We start from the raw sequence: 8,790 nt of genomic DNA, 5'->3' as shown, positions 1-8,790 counted from the left end.
ACTGGGACTCAAGATGAGGATTATTACCATAATGACAGCAGAGACAAACATTGACAAGTAATAAAAAGACAAAAAGTTTTTGCTTTAATTCATGCAAATTTCCTCACATGAATATTACTTAAAGAGAAAAGTGAAAAGTAAATGTATTACAAAAACAATTATCAAGAACAGGAAATAAATTCCTGATATATAGCTCTCCACCAGTATAAAGGCTTAGTGTAAGCTTCAGTAGAGCTAAGGGTCAGGAGGTGATGACTTTTGAAAGGGCTGCTCAACTTAGTTTACTTGACTGACTTGGTGCTGGACTAAGGAGAGTCGTCAAAAAAATAATTAATGCTTTTTATTTACATTGTCTTAAATAACATTTTTTAAAATAACTTTTTTCAAATGATCCCCACCATTAACAATACATTTTTCTGAATATGTTTGTAGATTGTTCAGTATATCTCGTTTTTCATTTCACAAATAAGCTGACTACAAAACACACTGCTTATTCCTAAACAATGTGTGTACCGATTGTGTTTTATGTATGGGTGATAGGATAAATCTTTATGAAGAATTTGTGAACAGTCCAGTCTTAAGTGCTTATTGCTGCTGACTCACTGTGCTGAATGCTGAAATCTGCCCTGCCCCTGTGTCACCTTGTGGTACTTTCTGGTGTTCTCACAGTTCTGAGTGGTGTAACAAACACATCCTTCTCACTACCAGAAGATTGAAATTTAATAAAATAGATTAAAAACGTGTTGTGAAAACGAATTCATCCTTAATGTGGTAGGATACATTTCATAAAAATCTTTGCACCTCTGTTAAAGATTTAGATTTACTGTATACTGTAACGGAGCATGTGACCCAGTTGTACATGATCACTGAAACTGCATTTAGCAAAAAACACAGCCATGTGCCATATATGTGTGTATATATATATATATATATATATATATATATATATATATATATATATATATATATATATATATACACCAAGAAATGCAATTACGCTCCTGGTGGTCCGCAGTGGCTGCAGGTTTTCAGTCGGATCAGTTTTGTAATTAGAAGTCAGACCTAACAGATAATGAAAATTTGAATTTAACAGAGTGGCTTGTTAGTGTAGAATCGTTTATTTCTTTGTTTTCTGAGAACTTTATCCATATGTTGTCCTTTCCTTCTCTTTGATTTCAAATCATCTGCATGATGCATATACACAGGTTTAAATGGAAGCACGAGAGCTGGAAAACTGGCAGTCATTTGCACCTCATTATTACTTGATGGCTGATTAAGAAAACAGGCAACAATTAAATCTTAATGCTGCTGTTTAAAACTAAAACGGACAATTAAGGGGTCTGAATTGTAACAAACATTTTAACTAAACCTAAGCCCAAAAAATTGCTTTAATAACAAATCAGTTGGTTCAAATTAAAAAACTGGTTCAAGCAAAAGCCTGCCCTACTTTGGACCTCCAGGACTGTAACTGAGTACTTCTGATCAATACCCTGTGAACCCCTGCAACTCCCTGACAAAATGTGACATCCTTGTGTCTCTATCCATTTTGACGTTTTAGACTAGTGTGCCGGTCCTGTCACCTCCCTCCTCTCTCTCACCGTTTCTTATACTCGTCGTTGCCGTCAGTCATCTCAGTTTGGGTGTTGCACAGATTGGTGTCACGAGGTGTATTTATTACATTTATTTACTACAAAAATGAAAGCAGTCTGTGATTTGTCATCAGTGTTACTTACAAGCTATGCCTTGGGTCGCATACTACTGCAGTAAAAAGTAAACTAAATAGTGGGCTGTTTATCACTAATGACAGAATTCATGCCTCGGTGAACTTTACTACACAATCAGGCGGTGTCCCATAGTTTAAGAAACACTGCTTGAGAGAATATACTAAAGTGTGCCCTCTGCATGGACTGACGTTACATCTCTATTTTACCCACAACTCATACTGATCCACTGAGAGACTTGTTTGAAAAGGGGATATGCCCATTAAATACCTTAAAGAAAAAAAAAATCTGCATAAACACTGAAAAAATGTACAAACTCCGCCCAGGAAAAAGCCGTCATAACAGCACTGCTACTGTTTTCACTCTATAGTACTTAACAAAAAGTAAAAAACAGAAAGCGTGTAATTGATCATCATGTGGGTTTACTCAGATTGGCTAGATACCCTCATAATGTTATATTCCTTTTTATATGATCCTGAGGGGGAGACTTTTTATTCGTGTAATTTATTCCCATGTTCTTCATCTCTATTATGATTCTAATCCTCATTCTGTCATTTTTTTCCACCTTTGCTCTAAGGTAGGGGTGGGCAGCATTGGTCCTGGAGGGCCGCAGTGGCTGCAGGTTTTTGTTCCAACCCAGTTTCTTAATGAGAAGTCAATCATTGCTGATGAAACACTTATTGCTCAAGTGACATTTTTCTGCTTCATTTTAGTGGTCTCGCTTGTTAAGGTTCCCCCCCCCCTTATTTGGTTATTTCAATCTTAATCCACTGCATTCTCTGTTTTTAATGGCTCCTTATTAGCAATAAGCTGCAAATGAGAAAGGAGCCATCAGTTCTCCATCTAACTTGTTTCCATTTACACCTGTGTGGATCCATCATACACTATTTGGTTTAATAAAATATGTAAGAGAAGAATGTGACAGACTGAAAATGATCTGTTTTAAGCTTCAAAATATTTGGATGTTATCCTTGGAGAGGAAAAAAAATCTACGATATAAGAACTAACATTGCAGACTAACAAGCCATTAAATTAAATAAGGTCTGAGATTGTCATGGATTGGTTTCTAATGAAGCAGTTGGGTTGGGACAAAAACCTGCAGACCTCCAGGACTGACGTTGCCCACCCCTTTTCTATGGAACCACAATCGGTTTCTCTTCACCATATGAGCCATAGCCTTCACACCATTTTAGCTCTCACTGTTTCTTCCTGTTTCTCAGTTAAACTGCACACATCCGCATGAACATTTTTCTCAGCTTGGTCAAACGTTGCATCATGTTCTGACGTCTCACTCCCAAACTTTTTACACTTTTTTTTTTTTTTGAACATCTAACCATTTATAATGCATTTCAGCAAGCAGCTTGTCACCTAAGTTGAAACATGTCTTTCTCCCGAATGATTCCACTGCTGACACTTTAGTGCATCAGTATCCAGGACGCCTGTCAGTACTTGCTGCCTTTCAAGTATTTCTATGTTACTCTGTCTTTAGTGAACCTCCTTCCAGCAAAGTAGAGAAGTCATTCAGATCCTTACAGAAACACCAGCCAGTTTCTATACAATCTGCAGCCATGGCTAGTTTTTATTTATTTAAAAAAAAAAAAAAGTCACTCCGCTCAGAGTGGGCTCTGACATGGTGGGCATGTTGAGGCTTCCTGCTTGCCAAGCCAGAGGCATTCATCAAACTGGAAGATTCGATTCTAAGATAGACTGAAGGCAAATTTAGTTTAAGTGAGCATATGCAGTTCAGAGAGTGCTGGACAATAAACAATATCCATTAATGTCCAGAATTCTCTCTAAATCTTACAAATCACTTCAGAAGTGGGGTCAGAATATGCAAAGCACAGTGTGACCTTTTAACGTTTGTTGAGTCTTGTGGGTTTAATTTTTTTTTTCTATTAAAGATACTCAGTTTTGAGACCACACTCAAGAACCACCACCATTTATTTGTATAGCACATTTTCATACAAAGGGTGAAGCTCAAAGTTCTTTTCTAAGATGACAAAGAAAACGTTGCCAGGAAAGAAAAACGAATTAGAAATAGACAAGAATAAGAATGTAATTAAATGAGATACCAAAAATAATACATAAGAATAAATAAATATATGCTTAACACAGATATATCCATCTTAATAAAGGTGTCTTTGTATCTGTGTGTCTGTCTAGTTGCTATTTCTTTGTCATTCCAGCAGATGATGCATCACAAAACTTAACGTTGCTTTAACAAATCCCATACCAAGTGGTATATAAATGACATATGCATTGTATTTTCTATTCCAACAGAGGGCGCCTGACAAATATTAACACTGCTTTATGCACCATATAATAGAAATATATTCATTGCATTAGTCATTCCAACAAATGGTTCATTACAAACATTTGTAATAAGGCACTTTATTCTTGTGATGCCTCATCCATTGAAATGACCAATGCCATTTTATTATTACGTACGTTACAAAATTTATTCCAATAAATGGTGCCTCGCAAACATTAATGCTGAGGACGCCACTAATTAATTAGGTTTCAAGTCGTCTTAGACAGGTAGCGCAGCCAGTACTAGTAATAATGCAGTTGGGTCCTTTATAAATTCATTTTTAAATCTCTAAAGATGAGTATAATGCTATTGTTAGATGGCCAGGAAGGGCAAAAAAAAAATTTGAGATGCTGACAAAAAAAAAAACAAAATCTGCTAGGGTCCCTTGGTCCAAAGACCACCCAGCCCCTCCTAGGCATTCTACCTAACATAAACGTATTTAAGTAGTTCCTTTTGTTTTTAAGCTTCACCCTAGTAGATTTGGTGCAGGGGGTCTTGTTGACAGTAAGGGTATCTGCTTTCATTCTGACATCACAGATAGCTAGCTGCACAGTACTTTGATCAGGTGGTGCACCACTACATGAAAACAAAGGAAGCAGAGAAAAGTAGAAATTAATTATAAGTGCAAATCCGTGAAGAAAATTATATTTCCATGCCTGGGTGTCAGCTCTGATCCTGGAGGGTACTGTGGAGGCAGGTTTTCATTCTAACCCTTACTTCTTAATTAGTGACCAGTTTGGCTGCTAAGTAATTGTTTTGTAGTCATTTTAATTGATGTGCTATTTAAGACTGGGACCCCTTAATTGTTTTTTTTCTTCAATTAGCAGCCAAACAATAATGAAATAGAAAACAAGCCAACATGTGACCAGCAACCGGTTTCCGTTACACAAAATCTGAAACTATAGGATGGTGAATGTGAAGCGATGTTGACCTGCTTAGATCCTAAAAACATTTTGATGGTGCTCTTTAGAAAAGAAAATCATTTTTGAGAATGTCTGCCGTTGTAGAATGGGATCCCCTGCAAGCCTTGGAATTTAATTAACTTTAGGAATTGGCTTCTGATTAACAAACTGGTTGGAATTTGAGATCCCAACTTAACTGGTTATCTGTCTGCTCACTTGACATTTCATTTCTGTTTGGGTGCCGATTTAAGGAAAAAAGTGAACCAATTCAGTGGAATGAATACTCCAAAAAAAAAAAAAAAAGAAGTTCAACTAAAATAAAGGAAAAAGAAGTGAATTAGCACCAAAAGTCATCAGTAATTAAGAAAAGTCTTAGAAAGAAAGCCTGCAGCCATAGAGGCCGCAGATCCTGGCTGACCTTCCCAAACCCTGCTCTGATGATCTTGTTCCATTCTCCAAGGAGGATAAGCATGGATAAGCATTGATAACCATGCTGGGTCTGCCCTCTTCCCCTGCTTTTATGATTGAGGGGAAGGGGGACCACCCCACTCAGATGATTGTGCAAAATTCACAGATGGGGTGGCAGCCCCCCTTTAGGGGCTCACAAACACACTGGCATATGAAAAACTGGGTCATGACCCCATAAAGGTTGGGAACTGCTTGGCCTATGTGTGAAACCCTATAGACATAACAGTTGAATTTCTTCCCCCATTTCACGTAGGTGTGCCATCTAACACCATCTCTTTTCTTACTGTACCATCTGGAGTGACTAAACTATATAAAATACTTGGTGCTAGGAATGTCGGATGTCATACTAGTATGTGGAAACAGCAGTACAACATTAAAAGGAGCAGTGATTGTTGTTTCAGAAATGTTATAATAGTGTTAGAAGTCTTTGGGTAATTCTTACACCAAATATTGTGATGGCGACAAAAAAGTGCTGAGAAACATGGTGGCACTAACCATTGGGGGAAAAAAAGATAATCCATATGTGTAATAAAACTGTACTGCCATGTGGAAACCAGAAACCAGAATCCTTCACCTGCAAATACAAATTGCTTCAAAAGCAGGTAAAGTATAAGAAAGCTTGAGATGACCCCAATGTAGAAGAACCCAACTTCCCAAGTCATTTTTGTAGTAGGAGACCATTTAGCTTGAAGTGCTGCTGAGCTGAAATCATAGCGAGAAGCATGTTGAAAGACTTCATTATCGGGGGCCGCAAACCTTGGGGAAGAGTAAATTGCTGAACGGATTTCCACCTTCAAGGTTGATGGCAGAAGCTGTCCAATTGCTGTCCACAGTGTTTTCTTTCGTCCATATAATTAGGATATTATTTCTTTGATTTAGATGTTTCAGTTTGGAAGTCAATGATATAACTTGGCCTGAAGCACTTTAATCGAATTGTCAGGGTGACCCACCATATTCCCCAAATGCGCTGAACTCCTTAGTCATATTTATTTATTTATTTCTTTATTTGCTCATTTTAATCATCCTGCATGTCATGTTGAATTAACCTGAACTTTTCCTAACAGGTTAGCTGTGCTGAGTAACAATCTAGACCAGGCATGTCAAACTCACTACCATTGGTGGCCGCTTCGACTGCCATATGTGCGTCAGCGGGCCGTAACTGTAACAAATACTATTATACAAAGTTACTGTAGCTTTCTTTCCAATACTGAAAACTTAAAAAAATGTAACACTTAAAGTTTAAAGAAAAGCAATTTATTTCCATGCAGTCTCCATACAACAGTGTAGAATTAGAGTCTTAACCTCTTAGCTAGGTCCTTACCAGCAAGCCCGCGATTCTCGAAAGAATCGCAAATCCAAGAATGGCAATCACTTTCTGTTCCCTCTGATACTTGGAGGGATGAAATATCATGGAGGGTGGGTGCGTCCTGGGAAAGTTAATGTAATTAAATAAACATATTTGTACTAAAGCGGCTTCTTTTTGGAGCTGTGACTCATCTGGTTCTGGTGTTTCAGAACATTGTAGGTGCCTTCATTTATTGTTTTTATCCATACCGTCTCTTTTTTGTTTTTCTATGGCTGTGTCTTCAGAGAGAAGTCGTTTGCTGACGGCGGCAGATTCGCGTGCTGAAGTGACCATGGCGGCGGATCCGGTGCGGTGGTGTGGGCGGTCGCGTTCGGACGCATGTACAACCTGGCGTGCACGCTTCACCTCAGGTTTAGTTCACAGGTCGTTTTGGAGCCGTGACTCCTTTGCTTCTGCTGTTTCAGAAGCGCGTTATAGTCGCCTGCGTTCATTGTGTTTATCCATGCGGGCTCGTTTTTGTATTTCCGTTAGTTGAGCTGTTTCGTTTTGGAGCTGTGACTCCATTAGCTATACGTCGTTTACTGTTAGGAATTATAATCGCACTTACGTTTAATACGGACCGTTCGTTTATTGTTTTTTTACATCTGGTGTCGTTTCTGTGTTTTCTGTGGCTGGACTGTTAATAATGTATTACTGTAATACTGTAATGTGATTCAAATATGCTGTGTAGTCTGGGGATTCCGTACTGTAATATGATTCAAATATGCGCTGAATCCTCTCGTTTTTGTTTTCTCTGTGGCTGTGTCGTTAGCTATGGGCTCAGTTTTGTATTTCCGTTAGTTGAGCTGTTTCGTTTTTGAGCTGTGACTCTTTTGCCTGTGCTGTTTCAGAAGCGCGTTGTAGGCGGCAGTGCGCGTGCGCTTCGATGCGTCCTGCGTCCATCCGGTTTACAACCTTCGGTTAGTAATATGGATTATATTACTAGGCTCACCCTCCTTTTAAGGCGACCGACTTTTATCCTTAATTTGTGTGCGCTCCATGTGTACATCAGGCATGTAAGTGTAGGGAATGAGTGCCCATTCATAACATCTCCCGAAAACCTAAATTTTTTTAACCCCTCGAGTGCCTGTCCAAACTTAGAGTGTAGGACTCCATAATAATATACTTGAAACTCATTGGGGAACAACTCTCCCTCTGCCATTAGCTCAGAAATGGTACCGTAAGTTTGAGTCTTTGACATTTAAGTGAGATACTGAAGCTCATCTGTATAAGAGATTCCTGACGGCATCATTGTAAATGGCTGAAACTTTGATCAATTACTTAAAACATGTCGTACAATGTCAGCCCGAATCTGTACCGCTAAAGACGGAGTTTCATGCACTAAATAAGCTATAGATGAGAATAAGCAAGCACCATCTCCCCTGATATTTACTACGCGGTGAGGCATTTGTACTCCATCAACATTAATTATTTCCAGAGACATAATTTTGTCTATTTTTCCAGCGCATCGTGCACAAAAGCAAGGGAACGATGGGAGCACCAGAACTCTGCTCACATCGCGTCGCTTCGTACCGCAAGTCGCAAGTAGTAAATCTGTGATAAGCGGAATACCGCTACCCTTTGCACTCACGGGACGGAAGGACAATCCCAACTGCTTTTACATAGTGTCTTGATGATTGATATTCATTATATTATATTCTTTGCTTAAATAGGAGCCTTACATTGTGATATTTATTTCTTTTGTCCCGACACTTGGCATCTCTTTTTAGTAACCAGTTCGTCAATATCAGGCTTGAAATCTTGTGCAGCTGCAACTTTTATGAGGGATGAAAGGTGCTCGACGTAAAGTCTTGAGCGATGTGGGGTTTTAGTAGCTTTCATTAACAAAAACAATTGCTCACAAAGGTAAGTGCTTCCGAACATTGACAGTAGGCCTACTCTCGATGCCAACTTATGGATCTGCACATACGAGGGTGGCAGGTAAGCATACAAGCCTGGCACACCAACTTCGTTGTATTTTGCCTTCAGAATAGAATCTGACTGCACTTCAATCAATTCCATTTGGATATTCTCAGGCGCATT

Source organism: Erpetoichthys calabaricus, chromosome 9, assembly GCF_900747795.2.
Source record: "Erpetoichthys calabaricus chromosome 9, fErpCal1.3, whole genome shotgun sequence".
Classification (NCBI taxonomy): domain Eukaryota; kingdom Metazoa; phylum Chordata; class Cladistia; order Polypteriformes; family Polypteridae; genus Erpetoichthys; species Erpetoichthys calabaricus.
Note: the sequence above shows the minus strand (reverse complement) of the source record.